This window comes from Falco peregrinus, chromosome 3 (genome assembly GCF_023634155.1).
Source record: "Falco peregrinus isolate bFalPer1 chromosome 3, bFalPer1.pri, whole genome shotgun sequence".
NCBI classification, from domain to species: Eukaryota; Metazoa; Chordata; class Aves; order Falconiformes; family Falconidae; genus Falco; species Falco peregrinus.
In genome coordinates this window covers 31,022,074-31,028,529 of record NC_073723.1, presented here as the reverse complement: position 1 = coordinate 31,028,529, position 6,456 = coordinate 31,022,074, and the positions used below count along the sequence as shown (strand labels likewise).

The window sequence follows — 6,456 nt, the reverse complement described above, 5'->3', positions numbered from 1 at the left end:
TTCTGACTGCTGTTCTCACCCCTTTTCTTTAAAGTACTTTAGCCATTCTCTCTGGGATCAGAAGTGACACCATGTCACTTAAATTGCCAATCACAGAAAACAAATCCTGAGTAGTGAGTGGCTGAAACAAACAAACAAAAAAAGTTTGTACACAATCCGTAATCTGCAAATCACCTGTCCCAGCAATTCAGTGACTGCTTACAAATAACAAATGCATTTGAAAAAACGGGTGGGGGGAGCTCACAAACTGACCTGCTAACCACCACCCAGGACAAAGTATTCACAGCCCCCAGCAATAACTACTTCATTATCGTGGAAAAATCAAAGTGTGGTATCAAGGAAATACTTCTGGGCAGTCTGCAGTGACCTCTCTGGGTCACCTAGTATTTTGAATTGGGCAAGGCTATTCCAGTCATCTCCTACGAAGCTCTGATGTGCCCCTGCCTTGAGGAGCAGGGCTGTGGGAGGGAGGATGGCCAGCCACCATGTGCTTCAACACAGATGAAAACAGAAGAGGGACAATGCTCGCCCCATGCTTTTGGATGTTTCCAGCACTGGGCAATGATGAGAAATGCTGGCAAAAGGTACCAGAGACCTCTGCAGGATGCACAGGGAGGGATGGCAAGGAAGAAGGGATGCAGGGAGAGGTTCAGTGATGCAGGCATGTGAGCGAGAGCTATCGCCCAAGCAAGGGTTGAGGCACTGTGCCTTCCACATGACTAACCAACACCCCAGGGCAAGGAAACTGCTCCCTTTCTTATCATCATGTCTTACAAACAGCCTGCAAAAAGCATACATGAAGAAGCATGGAGTGGTTACATTTTTCATCTGCTGCTGTATGCGTGCCAGAAACAGGCTTTAGTTCTTTGCTGGCTTCCAGTCCATGTTAACAAAATGCAGTGAAAGCGATTGCTGAGCAAAGGCAGAACTGGAGCGAGCTGCAGAGGACTGAGAGACTGAAAAATGAATGGCATCCCTGCCCTGCTACCCAGCGGGAGTGCGGGCTGCACGGTACCGCTGGGATCCTACTAAGTACAATCACTGACCAGGCATCACATATTTTCCACCTCCCTAACAACCACCAAAAAAAATTTTGCTATTTTCTCTTTGAAATCCTTGGAAACTCTGCTAGAATAAACTCTTTAATCCTGTTTGAACAAGTGTGATTTTTATATTCTCTGTGTTTGCTTTGCATTGCATTACAAACCCCCATAGTCACTCACTTGGAAAAATGCTTGTGGCTCAAATACATTGAATAGCTAAAAACAACCACTGTTTACTCTTCTGATTGAATTAAAAGCATTTTATTCAGAGTGTTTACAAGATCTTCTACATGTAATAGGAATTCACTGCAAAGTTGGAACAGTGCTTTTAGGACTTTTTGAAATTGTTGCCGAGTAATCACGGTAATTTGATTATGTTAGCAAGACTATTTAAAAATTCAGGAAATTTGGTCTCTATTCAGTGAAATGAAAATAGGTTGTAGGAAAGAGATACTCAGGCATTAAATGCTACAAGACGTCCTGCTGTAAATTGCCAGATGTTCCCATGCGGCGTACTGAACGTAGTGAAACGTTCTGATTGAGGATTGCAACACGCTGTACAGAGTAATCAAACCACCCTCAGGCAGCGGAATGAAACTCCTCGTACCCCACTGGAATTATCCAGTGCAGCAAGTTCCCATAATCTCCTGGCTCCGTGCGTGGAAGCAGCTCACACAACCGACTCAGTGCACACGTTTAGAGTTTGTCGCTTTGGGTTTCATCAGCCTGTGCATGCGCATGGCAATAGGTATCGGTTCTGCACAAGCGCCTCTCATTCAAACTCTCGTGTGTGTGCCTGCATGTCCTGTGCCCGGAGTCCTGTTCACCCTCTGTACCATACGGTACTTGCATGCAGGAGCTGTTTACAATTAAAATTGCTGTGAAATAAGTCCTGAGGAATTTGGCTTTGTATCGCCTTTTTCGCATTTGAGGTATGCAAAACCGCGGTGGAAATTCATCAGCTGCTAGTGACCATACAACCATGCTGCGTAGATAATTCTCTGGCACAGCAGCTCCGGTAGCTCTGGATGCCTGTTTCAGCTTGTTTAACGGTCAGAAGGAATTTTGGTGACATTGCTGAGGTTACACATTCACTCTTCTTTTTTTTTAAGGAATGCCATGGGATTGATCTCTGACCTGGAGGGCAACACAGAGGTGACCTCCACCTCTGACCTCTCTTCCTCCAAAGGACCCAGCTGGGCTATGTTTACAGCAGCAGCCTGCCAGCCCTGGGCTGCTCTGCAAGTACCACCCTCAAGCACAGGGTTTCCTGTGATCTTGAAGCAAATTTTCCCGCTTGCCCATGTTTCAGTTTTAGTAGCAGTTATACCGAGGCTGCTGGCTGTTCGGCAAGAATGTATTGTTAGAGGAGCAGCAGAAGGATTTTTATGCAACAGGCACAGCTGGAGAATTTACCTCTGCACTGTGCCCACTGTGGTTTCAGCCTCATTTCTCTCTGGGAGAAGTAACGGAACTTCTGGGATTGCTCTGCACCAAGGGCAGGGCAAAGTCCAGCAGCAGAGGTGCGGTGGTTTCAGCTGCTCTCTTGAAGACACTCAGGGTCTGGTTTTGGTATTAGAGGGCAAGTGAGGACTACCTGAACTGAAATTCCCCTGACATCCAGAAATCACTAAGAAAAGGTAATTCTTCCCTGGGATAGCTGTGGCCATGGGCTGTCTGGGTCACTTCTGAGTCCTCTTTGCTGGTGTTCATTTCGCGAGGAGTCTGAGCCTTTCCCTCCCCACAGGGGTACAGATTTTGGGAACCTCTGCAGGAAAATCTCTGGTTTCCCTGAAGTCAGCATGCCATCACTTGTACCTTCTCCATGGCCGCCATGGTGTGAGCAGGCATTTCTGGCTCCAAATAATGCTTGCTTACTCTTTCTAATCTCAGATTCTACCTGTTTATCCCTCACCTTTGGGAAACTTATTGTGAAGCTGATACAGGTGTGAACCTTCACCCACTAGGTCTTAATTCGGATAAAAATCCCTACATCATTTGTACTGCTCAAGGGGGTGTGTGTTTAAGCACTCATCAGCAGCACATTTGGGATCAATTTCAGATTGTCATTAAAAAGGCATACTCGTTATCTCTTGTATTGTCACCACTCAGTACATCTTTCTAATGCTCTAAAAAAAGCAGGTCCAGACTAGAAATATGTGATTTTTGTAGTATGTAGAATATCCTTTAACAGTTTCACCATGGAGTCATATCATGATGGCGTTACTTTTCTTTATTCCTTTTTGTTGCTGCTGTGACCACAAACTCCAGCAAAGTCTCGAGAGAGGTACACAGGGTGGGAGGGCACCCAGAGGAGCAGACTGGCAGGAGGCCCAGTCTCCATGGCTGTTTTCATGTTGTGCTGCACCATGGACCATGCAATACCTGGGCATTAAAAGCGCCCAGGTTAATTAAAAGCATAAATTATGGAGGCAGAAATACAGCAAGAATTTATGGACACAAGTGTAGCTGCATGCTGCCATCACAGAGAGCTGGGGGTGCAGGGAGCTACTCTCAGAGAGACATCCATGTGAGGAAAGCATCATCGTGTGGTGTTCATGGAGTTCACCCATCGTCTCTCCTGCCATTGTCACCAACTGTTCAGCAGGTATAAATTCAGGGTTTGGGAGTCTCTTTAGACAGAAAGGACTTGTAGTAGCCTGTAGTGGAGAAGGACTCTCTCTGCAGGGGCTTGCCTGGCTATTGTGTGTCAAGTCAGATCCTCAGCCAGCTATAGGTGGAGGAACCGATTCCACCTTGGTCTCCCTGCTTTACTGTAGCTTAAACCAAACATTTATCCCAGAAGCAGCTCATTCTGTGCAAAGATCTTCAGCTGTCAGTACCTGGGGGAGTTTGAAATTAAGCTAAATGTGCTCATTCCACCTTGCCTTCTCCAGGCAGGACTGACTGGAGGGGCTGGAGTCATGCACTGTTGCTACCCAGCACCATGACATTAAGGACCTGGCACTTTATGAAGCCCATCAGTTGTATGGTGCTCCTTGGGCACAGAGTGATGTGTATACAGCTTCCTATTGATGTGGTACTGCAACACCAAGAGACAGGAAATTGAATTTAGCCTCTTAACAGCATTTATTTAGATTTGCTTTAGTAATAGGCAAGAAGAAGGGCCTAAAAGCCCAGGAGATTATAATCCTTTCAGACACTCAAGCTCCCCAGCACAGTGAGATGAGTCTACAAATGTCATGCAAAAGAAATGAGTGACTCAGAAATGTGTCTCAGGACCATGGGAAACATGGGGAATCCTGTTGCCTTTGAAGGAGGCAAGCAGATGATGGCTCAGAGGGGTTTTCTCTCCTGGCTTTTGGGTACTACTGGTCTTAAGAACAGGGAACATAAAGACAGGGACTGAACTGGCATGAAATTAGCTTTCTACGTGTCATAAAGACAGGGATTCAACTAGCATGAAAATTAACTTTCTACATATCCAGAACAAGCTGTCTCTCTTTTCCAAAAATATTGTGAGACACAAGGGAGATTTTGCAAAATCCACACCTTGACTATCAAGGCTTGAAGATGCAGTGCTCTAAGCTGCTGAAAAAGCATCAAATCCTTCAGCAATGGATTTATCAAGGTGCGTAAACGAGCTCTTCATAATGTGAAGTGGAGCTAGTATCCTTGATAATATGGTTTCTTACTGAGTTAGATAATAACATAGGATTTTTGAAGCAAATCAATTCATGGAGCCTACTACTGTCACTGTGCTTTTTCATCTCAGGAAATTCTGGGGACGGTAACTGGTGAAGATTTATTTCATTGTGTACTTCTGAAGAAAAATCCATGTTACAAAACAAGGGCTGGAGTTGTGGCAGATGGTGCTTTTCTGAAGAAGAAATAAGTGTTTAATAAATATTGTAATAGTGTGAACCAGATGTTCATCTCACATTTTATCTTTGAAAACATTTGGGAGGATGCCAGATAGATACATATGTGAATCACAGATCTTGAAAAAATACACAACTGGATCCCCAGGGGCTCATTAAGGGAGGAGTAACTTTCTGCGAGCCATCAAACTCAACTGTAAAAGCAAGATCTGTTAAAGCTGTGACTAAGTATCTCCTAGGAACTCCCTTTCACCTTTCACAGAGGCAGAGTGGCACTCCAGTAGAATGACAGCAGTAATCTGGTTTTTCAAGGAAAATGATGGCTCCAGTTTCATCAAGTATTTTGGAAAGTAATACTTAACTAAGTAAGGAAAGCTTGTAATGAACTGCTACTCTTATCAGGCTTTGTCTGGCTCTCCACTGGGATGCAGAGGTGCGTCCCTAGCTATACAGGGCAACATTTTCAAGTGCTCTATGTATTGGGCCTTCCAGCAAAATGTTTTTTGTGTCTGAATTACTCTTGCTATGTGACATCCTTCCAGTCTTCAGTGAGCTGTCCCAATTTCTTCTCATGCAGTGGAGAAGTGCTCCCAGCCCTGCTCTCTCCACCTGCAGCTGAGCTACCCAAAGGCTCATCTTCATACTAGGTGCTCCTGGCAGAGCACAAGCATGAGGTCAGAGCTCCCAGTCTGGTGCTGAGCTCTTGTGACAAGACTATTTTAATCCCCATGTACCTGTCACTCCTCTGTGTGTGCCAGGCACACTCTCCCTGGGTGACACTTCAGTTACCTGGGAGCATCACAACTGTGCCTGTACTTCTGCTCGGGTACGGGCACCCCCCTGCCTCCCTCCATCCCCCAGGGCTGGCTGGCATGAGAGTGACTTCACTGGACGTGGCTATAGAAGATCAGCTATCTCGACCTTGTTTCCCTTTCGTGCTTACAGTAAACAAATTCTTGATTCCAACCAAGATCTCCTGCCTTACTGTCTTCACTTAGAAAAAATACACCTTGCTGTAGAAAAAGAGCTCTGGATGGATAAATGTCATATAAATGACTGAGCTGCTTGCAGTCCCAGGCCAATGAAGCTGCCATCGGTGTCGCTAGGAGCCGGAGGCAATACCTTTATTTTAGGTGGAGGGTCATTCCCAGAAGAGCATGTGTAGCAAGTACTGATGATGGCAGCCATATGACTGCAGTTAGAGCGTCATAGAATGTAGCATTTCTTTTTGGCTCCTGTTGTTACTGTAAAAGCTGTTAAGTTCTACATGTGTCTGTGAAAGGTGAAGTCAATCAATGACCTGTGAGGTGGTTATTCAGCATTATATATATCATCTCTCTGTGTGTACATGTGTCTTTCCATCTGGGAAAAGTCCAATTAAAAATGCTGGTAGCAAATAGCTGCAGCAGAGCCTTGCAGCACGGGTGGCTGCCCGCAGTGCTGGGGGCAGCGTCCCAGCAGCCACTGGCAGCACTGGGACAGAGGCACCGATGCCCCCTCTGAAGCATCCTTATGCTTTTGGCTGGGCTGCAGGCCTGGGTTCTGGCTCCTCATGGTGTAGGGACAATTCA

The 6,456-nt window shown here is 45.7% G+C and overlaps 1 long non-coding RNA gene across 1 annotated transcript; it reads left to right on the top strand.

Annotated features, from left to right (window-relative positions):
• The first annotated feature begins 1,646 nt into the window (after nucleotides 1–1,646).
• Nucleotides 1,647–5,884, top strand: LOC114010385 (uncharacterized). The gene is made up of 3 exons (XR_003551807.2): nucleotides 1,647–1,975; nucleotides 2,156–2,683; nucleotides 4,780–5,884. It is a non-coding gene; the product is annotated as an uncharacterized LOC114010385 (long non-coding RNA).
• Nucleotides 5,885–6,456: the final 572 nt, after the last annotated feature.